The sequence below is a fragment of the Antechinus flavipes genome, chromosome 2 (assembly GCF_016432865.1).
Source record: "Antechinus flavipes isolate AdamAnt ecotype Samford, QLD, Australia chromosome 2, AdamAnt_v2, whole genome shotgun sequence".
NCBI classification, from domain to species: domain Eukaryota; kingdom Metazoa; phylum Chordata; class Mammalia; order Dasyuromorphia; family Dasyuridae; genus Antechinus; species Antechinus flavipes.
Window position 1 is genome coordinate 76,683,482 of NC_067399.1, and position 14,731 is coordinate 76,698,212.

General features: G+C 40.2%; 1 pseudogene; it reads left to right on the forward strand.

The window, feature by feature from the left end:
- The first annotated feature begins 778 nt into the window (after positions 1-778).
- Positions 779-12,449, forward strand: LOC127546450 (vesicle transport through interaction with t-SNAREs homolog 1B-like; annotated as a pseudogene).
- The last annotated feature ends 2,282 nt before the right edge of the window (positions 12,450-14,731 follow it).

The following is a 14,731-nucleotide window of genomic DNA, read 5'->3' on the forward strand; positions in this document are numbered from 1 at the left end:
GTCCTCTCTCTCTCTCTTAGCTCCTCGGAGCAGTAGCTAGGTGGTCCTAACCGGGCCCCTCTAGGGCGGGCACCTGCAGAGCCACAGCCGATGCCGCCGCCACCCCCGCCTCCGCCACGGTCCTGCTTCCCGGGCCCGGGCCCCCCGCTGCAGGGAGAGCCCTTTCGAGGCCGCCCCTCCGACCGCCTGCAGCTTTGGCCGGACCGCGCTGCTGTTGCTGCAGGAAAAGCTGAGCCTTGAACATCTCATCGCACTCGGCCGTTCGCCTAGTGCGGGCGGCTGCGCCACCTCCACCTCCACCTCCCGCTCCCCTCCCTCCTGTGCAGCCGCCATCTTGACCTTGAACTGGACTGAGCTTTGGGAGTCGGCGGAACGCCCGCTCCCGGTCCCTGCGCTGCAGCTGCTGCCTCTGCCTGCCCCTGCCCTCCCAGCCCCCGTGATGACTCCCGAAGACGGTCCCCCCGGCCACGATGAGGTTCTGGGGAAGGTGCTCACTGCTGCGAAGCCTTTCCAGGTGGGCCCGGGTGTGTTCCTAGTAACGTGTGGGGGCGCTGGGGGAGGTGTCGGAGTGGGAGACCCTGCCAGCCCAGCAGCTGCTACCACTGCCACCGGTGAGCTGCCATGTTACGGACCCCCGTGCCCTGCGCTGTGAACCCCTCCCCTCTGCAGCCCAGGACCCCGCCCCGAGGACTCCGGGGCCCCTGTTTTAGCCCCCTCCCAATGCTCCGGATCAGTCTGAGCAGTCACCCACACCCAAGGTCACAAGAACCCGTTTGCCATGGATGGACTTGAGATGCAGACCAGCAACTCCTGTGCATTCTTCCAGCTTGTCTCGGTCGTGACTCCCAGCAGCCCTTCCCCCTCTTCCAGCTCGTGAGCAGGGACCCCACTACGGGGGACCCTCTGATACCCTGCCACCCCGCTCTCTTCCCCTGGCTTGTGACTCTCTTGAATTTCCTGATCTGAACTTTCAGTCTGTGTTTTCTCCTGTGCTGATGACGTATTGTCTTCTTCGCTATCATCCCTTCATGTTCTCCTTTCTCTATGGACTGCACAGAAACCTCATCCTCAAGACCATGGACCTCTTCAGTGACCACAAATGGAACATCCTCTGTGCCCCCGATGGAGTGAGCCCGGTGGAGGGAAGGATTGTTGTTAGGTTTTTGACTCCACCTTAGAAGGACTTCAAGGGGACTCTTGTCGATTCATCCTTCCTCAGTCTTGAGGGTTTCCCTATCTGTGTTATTATGACTATCTTCCCCCCTCCCCTCATTTAATACAATTTGTCAAGTATTTATTAAGTGCATACTATGTGCTTGGCGCTGGGTACATAAAAGCAAAATGAAACATCCCCTTCCCTAGAGGAACGGGGGTTTATATTGTTTTCTCACTCTCCTGTACATGTGGAGAGAACTTGTAGGCAAGGTTCATTAACCCGGGGCTGGAAAGAACCTTACAGGGCATTTAGTCCAAACTTCCAGTTTTACAGGGGAAGGCTGAGGTCCAGAACAGATAAGTGGATTGCCCAAAGTCTTGCAGATAGTAAATGACTGACATAGATGGAATTTGAAGGCAAATCCTCTGGCTGCTGCAAGTCCACTGCACCACACTGGAGGAAGGGGGAGGGGGTAGGGGGTGGAGGTGCCGTCTGTGTCTGTCTCTCTGTGAGTGTGTGTGAGAGTGCGTGTGTGCGGTCATTATCCTCTGTCCTTCCATGATAAAAGCCACACCCTGGAAATCCCAACACCCATCCTTCCTTCCCATCCCCTTCACCAATCCTGTTCCTGTGAGATGTGTATATTTATTCCATATTTATATAGAGAGAAACTCCTTATTTTGGAGAGTGGGGAGCAGTTACAGAGCTCCTCAGGACTTGCTGCTAATGATACTTCATTGTGGGAGATGTCTTTTATTACTATCCAAAATTTCCTTGAAGAAGGCAAAAGAGTTGAACCCAAACATCTGGGCTGGGTCAGAGGCAGGAGGAGGCAAAGTGTAGAAGCAAATGTATTTATGTCAGTACAAATTTCCTAATAATTGGAATGGCTTCAAACTGGAATAGATTGAGAAGTTGATAGGTTCCCCCTCTTTTCAGGACTTCCAGCAAAGGCTGAATTACCACTTACTGGGTATGGTGTGGATGGGATACTTGTTCAGGGTATGGATTGTACTGGATGTTCTTGAGGTCTCTTTGAACTGTAAGATTCTGTGATTCTGTATTTCATAATTATATACAAAGTGCGTCATACAGAGCCCGGGGAGATATTCTTTACCTGCTTCTTATTCAACTATGTGGGGATCTGCTTCTGGCCATATGTGACTCTTCAATGAGGGGTTTGTACAATAGATGGCTCCACTTAATATGTATCTCCCACGATGACTTTTTTATTTTCTTATATTCCTAGCACTTAGCAGAGTGCCTGGCACATAGTGAGTACTTAATAAATTCTTGTTCATTTTTTTTTTAAGACTCCTAATTGTCTCCTGAGCCAAAAGAGCTCAGTAGACTCAGATAGACAAAAAGGGCTTTCTTCCTCTCCAGCTGTGAACCATGTAATAGACTGGTTCCAGCTGGGTCCCCAGTGTTGGGTGGGAGAAGGGACAATTTCCCAATCTCCCACCTGGCCTCCATGCAGCCATCAGAATGTGGCTGCCCCTGTCTTTTGTGTTTGTTCTTATCTAGTTTTAGGGGAACAATTAATCCTGTAGTGCATGTGTATAGTTCTAGCAGTATAAATTTTAGGCCTTGTGAATTTTAGGTCTGAAGATTCCTAGCTTCTGCATTGGACAGCATGGCCACCAAACAAGAAGATTGACCCATGCTACCAGGAAAGGAATGCCAAGAGTGGATGAACTGTGCAAGGCCAAGATAATATCAATTTGTATTCTTGAAAAATTGCTTTATGTTCTGATATTTAAATATTAGCCTCCCAACTTACTGTAACTGTAGTTTTAAGTAAAGTTACTGAATCCTATTAAACATGTTAATTCTGTTGTGTGCTGATTCTTTCTTGTTTAGCATGTATTTCTGTGTAGGAATAAACTAGTTGTTCTATAACTAGGGTGGGGTCGGGATAATATAATAAACAATGAATAAACAATCATTAAATTTAATAAATAATAGAAATTTATGTAAGTAAATATAATTAAACATCAAACAATTGTTAATTAAGCTTAATGCAAATAAAACATTAATTAAACACAAAATCATTTATTAAGCACTTGCTTTTTTGCTGGGCACTGCTAGTCCTATGGGAAACAAGGAAAGGCAAAATTTTTCTGCTCTCAAGAAGCTTAGATTTTAATTGGAGGAGATTAATGCAAATGACTGTACAAACAAAATATAGATAGGGCAAATTGTAGGTAATCTTAGAGGGAAGACAGGAGCATGAAGGGAAATCAGAATAGATATGCAGAAGGGTTAAATTTTAACTGAGATTTCTAGGAAGCCAGGAGGCAAAAATGAGAGAAAAGAACTAACTATAATCATTATCTAATGAAAATGTCTCATGTAGGAAGTTCTTTGTATAAGGAACAGAAAGGACAATGTCACAAGATTACTGATTATGGAAGGAAATGAAGTTTGCAAGAAGACTGAAAAAGTAGAAAGGAACCAAGTTGTGAAGGATTTTGAATACCAAAGGACTTTACTTCTAATCCAGATGGTGGTAGAGAGCCACTGAAGTTTATTAGTGAGGAGATAACCTCCACACACAGAGCAGGGAGACTAGAAGCTATTACAATTCATGTAGGAGATATAAGGGCCTGGATTGGGGGGATAGTACTATCAGACAAGGGGACATATACTGGAGGTGTTATGAACATAAAAATGAAGACAGCAATTGTTTGATGGGGGTTAGGCTATGAAAATGAGTGAGGAATCAAGCATGACTCAGATTGCAAGTCAAGGTGATAGGTAGCGTGGAGGGACCGTTGGCAGAAACATGAAAGCAATGAGGAAGGGACGTTTTGGAGGGAACGATAATGAAGTAACTCAAACACATTGAGTTTGTTAACTAAAACTCATCCAGATCAAGATGTCTAATAGACCTTGAAAACTTGAAACTAGAGGACAGGAGAAAGGTTATGGTTGAAAAAGTAGATCTGTGAATCATCTGTGCAAAAAGATCATTGAATCCATTGGAATTGATGAGATCACTAAGTGAAATAATATAAAGAAAAGTGCCCAGGAAATAGCCCTGGTAGATACGTGGTTGAGATCTCAATGAAGATCCAATAAAAGAGATCAGAGAATGATCAAAATTGGCAGAGAGGTCAAGAAAAATGATGACTGAGAAAAGATCTTGAATTTATTGGTAACTCAGGAGAAAGCAATCTCAGCTGAAACTATAGTTAAGAAGACAATGGGGGGGGGGAGAAGAAAAGGAGGTATCTGCCATAGGTGGCCTTTTCAAGTTTAGTCACAAAAGAGAGGAAAGACATAGAATGATAGATTGCAGATCAAGTAAAGAATTATTGAGAATGGAAGAGACATGGTGTACATGGGTGTATTTCTGGGAGTAGGGAAGCAACCAATAGGGAGTAAATGACTATTTGTGAGAGACTAGGAATGGTTGGGGGAATAAATGAGATAGAATGGGATCATTATTTGCTCATAGGTTTTTGTCTTGCAAGGAAAAGGACCATTTTTTTCATGCTAAATGGGTAAAGAAAATATGAGAGATGAAAGAAGAGAGAGTTCTCAGTGAATGTCTTCATTTTTTTTTATTGAAATATGAGACAAAGATAAGATGACAGAAAAGATAAGGACAAATGTTGGCAGGGATGTGGGAAAACTGGAACACTGATACATCGTTGGTGGAACTGTGAACAAATCCAGACATTCTGGAAAGCAATTTGGAACTATTATCAAACTGTGCATACCCTTTGATCCAGCAGTGTTTCTACTGGGCTTATATCCCAGAGAGATCTTAAAGGAGGGGAAAGGGACCCACATGTGCAAATATATTTGTGGCAGCCCTTTTTGTAGTGGCAAGAAACTGGAAATTGAAGGGGTGCCCATTAGTTTGAGAATGGATGATTAAGTTATGGTAAATTTAGGTTGTAGAATATTATTGTTCTATAAGAAATGACCAGCAGGATGATTTCAGAGAAGCCTGGAGAGACTTACAGGAACTGATGCTGAGTGAAGTGAGCAGAACCAAGAGATCATTGTATGTGGCAACAATAAGATTATATGAAGATCAATTCTAATGGATGTGGCTCTCTTCAACAGTGAGACCATTCAGACCAGTTCCAGGGTCTTGTGATGAAGATAGTCATCTACACCCAGAAAAAGGATTGTGGGAATGGAATGTGAACCACACATAGCATTTTCACTCTTTTTGTTGTTGTTTGCTTGCATTTTATTTTCTTTCTCACTTTTTTTCTGGTTTGATTTGATTTTTCTTGTGCAGCAAGATAATTGTATAAATATGTATGCATACATTGAATTTAACATATACTTCTACCATGTTTAACAAATATTGGACTACTTGCCATCTATGGGAGGGAATGGAGGAAGGGGAGGAATTAGAACACAAGATTTTGCAAGGATTAATGTCAAATCCATGCATATGTTTTGAAAAAATAAAAAGCTTTAATTAAAAAAAAGAAATATGAAACTAAGTCTTTAGTGGAGAATAGAAGGAAGAGAACTTTAGGAAGCATGAGGAGGAAATAAAAGGTTTGGAAAAGCTACTATAGTGAATGAGATAGTGAATGGATAAGAGAGGTGTTAAAGAATTATCTTGTTGCAGTTAAGGATATACTTAGAATCATGTCACATAAATATTTAATGGAACCAATTAGCAAAGTTTTGTTATTTTTTCCTATTTCATTCACTAGCATGTGAGAAGAAGCAAGTATAGCAGATGGTGGAAGAAATCTAAGGCTGTGGTTTGGCAAAGGAAGATCTACAGGACAAGGAGGCAAGGGATAAGAGAAGAGGACAATGTTGAAGCAACAGGTAAAGATGGGAAAGGAAAGGGAATCTAACCAACTAGGAGTGAGGGCCTGGGAAAAAACTGAGGGTTGAAAGGATTAAGGCCAGATCTAGGGATAGGGTTTGAAGTTGGGAGGAAAATATAGAGGTAGAATGACAATAGATTGTGATTAAATAAAGAAATTTCAGAATTCATGATCACTGAACTCCCAGTTATCTAAAGTTGCAATTGATATGTCATCTTCAACTCCTATATCTATCTCTGGCTGGCTGGTTAGCTCTCTCTGACTCTCCCCCCTCTCTGCCCATCTCTGCCCACTCGTCCTACCATTCCTTTCTGTCCTCTGAAACCCTTGCCATTATTAACGAATTGACATTTTAATAAGAACTCTTCCTCTCATGTCATTTCCCTTTTCTTACATTTAGAAAAAATGGCTTTCCCTTTAGTCAACATCTCCATTAATGGATATGCCTCTTCCCAAGCCTATTGACACACTGAGCCAGGAGGAAATCATGACAATAGAAATTCTTAGACCTCTGTCTCATTTCTGGACCCCCTTCCCAATAGCATCACATTGACACGTCTTCTCCTTTAAGTTCACTCCAACCATTATTCAGATCCATGCAGCAATTGTGCCTTGAATTCCTAGCAATTCACATTTCTTTCTCAAGAAATTTTATACCTGATTGGCAATCTTCCTCTCTACCCAACCCTTGCCTTTATATTTAGGAACTTGATACATGTCAAAAGTTCGTACTTCCAGTTCATCAACTTCAACTTCGTACCTTGATTCCATCTCAGCCACACACAAACATGGTTTTGATCCCATCATCACCCACAACTGTTCCACCTTCACAATCCACAGATGTCATTTTTCTATCTGACCATAACCTCGGAGCCATCTATCTCTCCCTATGTTTCACCCTCTCCTAAATTTATTTAGCGTCTTTACCACATTGTCCAGTTATTCTAATCTTCCTTGATTTCTCAGGCATGTTCCTTGTTCTGCTTTACTATCCTCTCTCCAGGTTCTCCACACAGAGAGACACCATCTCAGATATACTGCAAATAATCTAGATCCCTTGATATGTTATTATTAAAATTAGGTCCTATTATCACTGATCCTTTCCTAAACCTGAAATCTTGATACTTCCAACATTTGCCTATATATATGTATGTATGAGCTACTGAGTCTCCACTAGAGACTTGGTTGTTCTACAAATTTGTTGTCTAGTCTTAACTAAGCTTTTACTGCTATATGTCAATTCTTTTATTCTTTCCTTCTCACTTCTGTGTTCCAGTGTCTTGTCCAAACCTCTTCTCTCCTTGTCATTTATTTTTGCTTCTTACCTTCCCTTCATAAGAGGAAGTTCATTTCAAATTTTACTAACAAAAATTGAAGCCATCTGTCTTGAGCTCCTTCTTTCCAATTTCATGCAGCTAAATAATAAATCATTTTCTGTTTTCTTTTGCTTTTCTCCAGTCTCTTATGAGAACTAATTCTTTTCCTTGGAAACTTGTCACATTAATCCAATCTTCTATCTCCTACAGTGTCTTTTTTCCTTCAATAATTCTCTTTCCCTTATTAATTTCCATTTTAAAATATATCACATTTACATAAGAGTATAATATAATTTGTAATATAAATATATTTTAAAATAAAATAAAAAAAACAAAGAAGCTGAAAGAAGTCATGTAGGGAACATCAAGACCTTTCTTGAGAATTTTTGTTGCTTGTTGTTCAGTTGTTGCAGTCATGTCTGACTCTTTGAGACTTCATTTGGAGTTTTCTTGGCAAAGATCCAAGAGTGATACCTCATTTCCTTTTCCAGGTCACTTAATAGGTGAGGAAACTGAGGCTAAGGATAAGTACTCATTGTTCTATCTCTGACCTAATAGCTGCTAATGTAATAAGAGGAAGAATAAGGTAGTGGGAAAGTCACTGAAATAGGAATCATGGGATAATAAGCTTGAGTCCTGACTCCTGAAATTTATGTGACTTGGGGCAGACACTTCCCCTTTCTGAGTCTGTTTCCCAGTATACATTATGAAGATAAACATACCCACGCTACCCATATGTCAGGTCATTATAAATTGTATTGTGCTTCAGAAATGGCAACAATTACACATAACAAGGGTGCTCTGCTCTTCTCTCACAGAGCCAGGCAAAGCTCCAGAATACTCTGAGGGAGTTGAAGATGACTTTTCCTCTACTGCATCCTCTCCATTTGTTAGGGGCAAGGAATGTGCTCTGTTGGTTCCATTTAACCTATTAATATCAGATAATTTTTACAAAGGAATTTTTACTTCAGAGATATAGCAACAACAAACATACATACATTTCTCCCCAACAATTCTGGGGCATATTCTCCCCTGTACCATCTATTTTCTGGAGAAAAAGATTCGAAATTTAGCTCAGTTTCTATACAACACTGATTCTACTAAGTTCATGTCCAGATATGACAGGACAGCCAAGTGAATCTTATACTGACTTCCATCCCAGAAGGTCACTCCCTAAACTCAATCTTTGGGTCTCCCAGAGTTCTGATGTTTCATTAACTGTAAAAACTCAGCCTGGATCCTGATTCTTGAATTCTTATAGCTCATTCTCTCAACTTTGAGTGAGTCAGTAAAGTTCCCCAGAGCAAATGGAAAAAAGAAACTAGCTAAAGCTGACAGGTCTGTTTGAATGCCTCCATTCAAACATGTGGTTGGCCAGCCCGAGCCAGTAACAGGATACCTGTATATGCTCCATAGTTCGTCTCCAAGGCAGCTCCCTTACACGCCATTATGATTCTCCCCAAAGTAGACCTCCCAGGTTCTCCACATAGAGGGATACCTTCTCAGGTGTACTGCACATTATCTAGATGCCCTGATATGTTTTATTACTAAAACCAGGTAGCATATCACACATTGAGGACTTTATCTGAAACAAAACTACAATGATTATTTATGTTTTTTAAATCTACTTAATTCAATCCAAAAAATAAGTCTGCTTCAAGCTCTATCCCACATCCAGCAGAGGGCAGCAATATACTACATACCACCAGCACTCCCCTATCAGGTCCATAAAATCTGGGGTCTCATAGATAGGGATGGGTGCTCTTTCTACCAATACATATCATAATCTGATCCTTCTTTCTTATCTTTTTGCAATGCAATTCAATACATTCATCCTTTATATAAGATAATAATAATAGTAACAATAGTTGACATTTCTACAGTGTCTTAATATTTGATCTTGCAACCATGTGAGATAAAGGTTAGTATTATCTCCATTTTAGAGATGGGTAAACTGAAGCACAGAGAAGTTATCACTAATCCATGATCCTTTAACCAGAAGGGAGATTTGCTCCCAGAGTTCCATTTCCTTTAAAATTGTTTGAATACCAGTATGTCATTAGGATTAACCTTAATGATTATTTTCCAGTAAAAAATCTTTTAGGAAAAAAGTTATGGAATAAAACAAGCATTCCACAAATGATTGTATATGAAACTGTAAATCTATTGTACACAACTTCCTATTCCTTTCTAATTGTCATGTAAATTTCTGTTTTTCTTCTTTTCCCCACAATCCCCAGAGATGGCTATCATTAGATATAACTAGATATAGGTAAATAGATACACATATTTACATACATATATATATGTATGTGTGTATATGTAATTATTCTATACATATTATTTATTTGTTCTTTCACTGGATATAGAAATCATCTTTCTCTAAATATTCTTTATAAAAATAAATTGATATATATATATATACATATATATATATAAAACAGTCAAAATAATTTTTTCACTCAAAGTTGTTCTCAATGATGTCTTTAATGACACATCTTATGTATAAGTCATAATTGATAATTTGCTGTACCCAACTTATATTCACCATTTTTTTTTTACATTGCCCTTTGGGTTACCAATGCTATTGAGTTTTCTGAGGATATAGTATTCCATGACTAATAGCCACATAGAATCACTAGGGAAACATTAATATTAAATTGATGCTTTTTTAAAAATAGAAGTTCATCCATCATATCTGTAATTATATTAGTACTTAAAGATGTAGTTCATCCAAACTTTGTGATTGGACTAAATTCTGCCTAATCATCTCATCATTTATTTTATAAGATCATAGGGTCATAGAGTGCTATATGGGACCTTAAAAGTCATCTAGGCCAACCTCCTCATTTCACAAGAAAGTAGAACTCCAATAAAAAGAGTTCAAATGGTTTATCCAAAGTCCTGCAGATAGTAAATAGGAGAATTTGAATATAAGTGGTCTTATTCCAAACCCAGCACTCTTTCTACTATTCCATACTTACTGTTATGATTCTATCCTTCCTATTCAACAACATCCTGTAAAGAATAAAGACATCTAGTAAGACTTCAGGAGTTTCTTCTTATTGTCTTAAATTATCATCATCCCATCTTATTCTGAGTAGTGATCCTATCCTCTATTTGATCCTCCTCTTGGTTCCAACATAGTGTTTTGTTTGGTTTTGTTTTTTAAAGAAAGAGAGAAAGGAAGGGAGGGAGGAAGGGAGGGAGGAAAGAAGGAAGGAAGGAAGGAAGGAAGGAAGGAAGGAAGGAAGGAAGGAAGGAAGGAAGGAAGGAAGGAAGGAAGGGAGGGAGGGAGGGAGGGAGGGAGGAAGGAAGGAAGGAAAAGAGGAAGGGAGGAAGGAAGGAAGAGAGGAAGAGAGGAAGGGAGAGAAGGAAGGAAGGAGGGAGGGAGGAAGAAAGGAGGGAAAGAGGGAAGAAGGAAGGGAGGGAGGGAGGGAGGAACTAAGTCTATTTTTTCCATTAATCTGTTAAAGCTCTTTTAGATTTTAGCAAAATTGAAAATATTAGGAGCTTAAAAATCAGCATGATTTTTAGGTGATACAATGGATGTAGCACTATGTCTAGAGACAGGGGGATTCATCTTCCTGATTTCAAATCAGCCTCAGACACTGATTTGTCTCAGTTTTCTCATCAGTAAAATGAACTAGAGAAGGAAACGACAAACCAGGATATCTGCCAAGAAAATCCTAAATGAGGTCACAAAGAGTCAAACATGATAAAACCCACAAACAAATGACTGGACAGTGACAACAAAGGCAAAAAGCAGAGGTTGGTTTTTTAGAATTTATTTTATTCTGTACTTAAGAAATAAAACAAGTACCATAGCAGAATAGGAAAAAAGAAAGTTTGCTCATTAAACTGAGAATCTATTATGTACAACTTGCTATTCCTTTAAAATATGTAATAAAATTGTCATGTCACTTTCTAATTTCTCTTTTTTTTCTTCCCTTCCTCCCCCCTTTCCCAAAAAGTTGGCTACCACTAGACATAAATATGGACGAATGTATGTGTGTATGTATACATGCATATATGTATATACACATGTATGCATATAAATGTAAATATTATTCTATACACACTTCTATTTATCAGTTCTTTCTGTAGATGCAGATAGCAAACTTGCACGAAATAAGAGCAAAATGAGCAGAACCAGTAGAACGTTGTGCATGTTAACAGCAATATTGTTTGAAGAACAAGTTTGCGGGGCGGTAGGGGCACTAGCCCGGAGCAATGGATTCGAGATTCTCGGGTTGATCCCGAAGCTGAGCTGAAGCTGGCGCCTGGGTCCGGGACCCCGGCCCTGCAGGTGTGGGGAAAACTCGCCCTAAGCAGTGACAGGCCGTGTCCTCGGAGCCTTAAGAGAAAATGCTCGAGATCTTCCGCGGGCTCTACGATGACCTGCGAGGGGTCCCCACAAGCTCCTGGGCACCGGGAGGACAGAGCAGAAAAAAAGTTAGTAAGAGACTTTAATAAGAAGCAGCAGGAAGCAAATGAGAGAGATGGCAGAGGGACCGCGATATGTGCCCCTGTGTTTTCGCAACCCCATAATAGCCAGCTTCGAAGCTCTCAGAGATCTGACCAAGCTTCGTCTGGAGATGAGGAGCACTGTGACAGTGCGGTCTGGGGGCTGAGGAGACAGCGGATATAGGGCGTATTCCATAGAGAACAATCAAAGAACGGGCATTATTTCTACCAGGCACTGAGAGCCTGAATCGAGCCGCTCAGATCATTGAGACGGATCAGATTGGTTCTGAAATCACCGAAGAATCCCGGGGGATCAAAGAGACCAGCTGGAACACACAAAGAATCGACTGGTGAATACAAATGAAAACTTGCTACAACTGCTGCTTTCCGTGGTTATCCTTCTGGAGCTGGCCATTTTGGAAGGATTAGTCTATTACAAGTTCTTTGAAAAATAAGGAAAATCCCCGTCTCCTCTTTATCCTTCTTGTGGATCTCTAAATCAAAGAGCTAAAGGACCAACTAGCAGTTTAAATACTCAGACTGGCTGTGTAAGAGAAGAAAGATGACGATTGAAAAAGGAAAGGAAAGTTAACAAGGCTGGGATGCTAAACCAAGGTAGCAAATGCTGTGTTTATTTATTGTTTAAATTTATAAGCAATCTAATACATTATTTCACAATAAACTAAATAAAACCAATTACAGAATACAGTAATATTGGTCACAAAAAAAGGGGGGGGGGGAACATCTTTGATTCAAATCCAGCCTCAGACACATAATGGGTATGTGATTCAGGCAAAAAACATTTAACCCACTTTCTTCCAAACAACAACTTTGAATCTATGAGATTTAAAGGTGAGGATTAAGTGGGATTGAAGCATTGTACCTCAGTTGGGGATCTGAGAAGCTAAAATTACTATGAAAAGATTCTCCCCCTCTTCTGCTTCAGAGTACTGAAGGCTTCCATACCTTTGCCCTAGCCATACATTTGCATATCAGAGAGAAAGATTTGGCCATGTATTGGCAAATCACCATAAATTATGTTGTGGTCTGTCATGTCAGGAGCCCAGTTCTGAACCAGAAAGAATTATCCAACAGGCGAGTGTATATACTTCTCCTACCTCCTAAGAAAGAGGCATATGTGGGATGTTCAGGAAGGGTAAGCCCCTCTAAAATGAGGGCTTGCCAAGCTCTTTTCAGGGCTGTTCATTTATCTTTAGTTCACCTAATTTTCACCTGTGGCTCTTAGAAGCCAGAAGCCACACCTCATAAAATCTTAACAGACAGGTTAGACCAGGTTGAGGGTAACCAACAGTGAGTTAGAGGGGTGACTACCCCATGTATGTGAAGACTTCCCTGGGAAGAATGGGCACATGAGAACAATTTGTTTCAGTAGTCATGAAAGTGGCAAAGCAGGTGCTTTGGAGCTTTGAGACTTGGTCAAGACATCAAGGTCATTCATTGAATCCCCAGCCATCACCAGTCTCTTACTTTTGTCTGGGAGAAAGGCTGATGACTTCATACAATTCCAATTCAGACATCAATCTTGTGTTGTCATTGGTCCTCTGAAAACAAAAGACAAACAACAAGAATAGGAGAGGACAATCTTCAAAACTGAAGTAGTACTCAAGGCTTCTGGGAGAAAAAAAAACTAAGTTGTTTCTGTCAGTCCCAATCTCTGCTGTTTCTAAAGGTATACACTCCCACCCATCTCCACACCCTACCATGCCCCCATTCCTGATGGAAAAGTATAGCTGCTGAGATTTATTGTTTCCTTGATTAAATGTTAGCTCCTTGAAGGCAGAGATTGTTTCACTTCTGTCATTTTTGTCACTTTATCACAAGTGTCTATCACAATGACTGGCACATTAATAGATGCTATTTATTAATCAATGCCTTTTCTAAAGAATACAGTAGCATCCTATATTAAAGGGCCCCAAATCATTATTAATAAATGCTAATTTATTCAAGCTTATTAACTGTTGCCAAAAATCAAGAATATTTTATATAAAAGTAAGATCTTAGACACTAAATCTGAGCAAGAGCCAAAAACACATTCTTTATTCAAATGTATTCTTGGATTGCTCATCCTCCCTTAATAAATTGAGATCAGGCAAAAGAACTGGAACTAAATGGAAGTTTAGTTAAGCCCCTAAGGACCTGATCAGCAGGTATTTACTGACCCAGATGCATGACCTTACCTCCGTTCTAGTCCCTGAGACAGAACAAATTGATGCCATCCTTCATCATCACTATACTATAGAGGGTGGACACCCCAATCAAATAGTACTTCCCTATCCTTTGGCTACCAAACTTCCATGTCTTACTCACTTAATTAGTGTGACTCAGAGTCTCTTAGCTGCCTACTGACTGCCTCCTTCCCCTGTTACTATTCCCTCATTTCTCTTCTCCATCCTCCTCAGCCCTATCCTTTCTCATCCCCATCTTGCTTTTCCCTGGTCTTCTATTGTTCATGCTAGAGCCCCATTGTGAAACTTGCCTTTATAGTAATCCTTTTCCTCCCATAATCTTTCCAATCTCTTCTACTCACAGAAATCTCCCCCACTCACACAGAAACCACTATATTCCTGGCCTTTTCCTCTACTTCTAACTATCTTTGTCTCTTACCATCAATAAACAAGACCAAGAAGACTAGATAAATGCTTTATTCTTTACCATCATTAACAACTTTTGAGATTTATTCCATTGTTCTATAATAATAAAAATAATAATGACTAAAATTTACATAGTACCTAATATTGCTAAACAATATGCTAAGTGCTTTATGAGTATTATCTCATTTTATCCTTACAACAACCTTGGGAAGTAGATGCTATTTTCATCCCCAATTTTCAGATAAAGAAATTGAGGCAGAGATTAAATGGCTTGCCTAGGTCACATAACTAGTGTCTGAAGCCAGATTTGAATTCTATTTTATCTTGACTCCAGGCCTAACATTCTATATGTCTAGATGACCATAA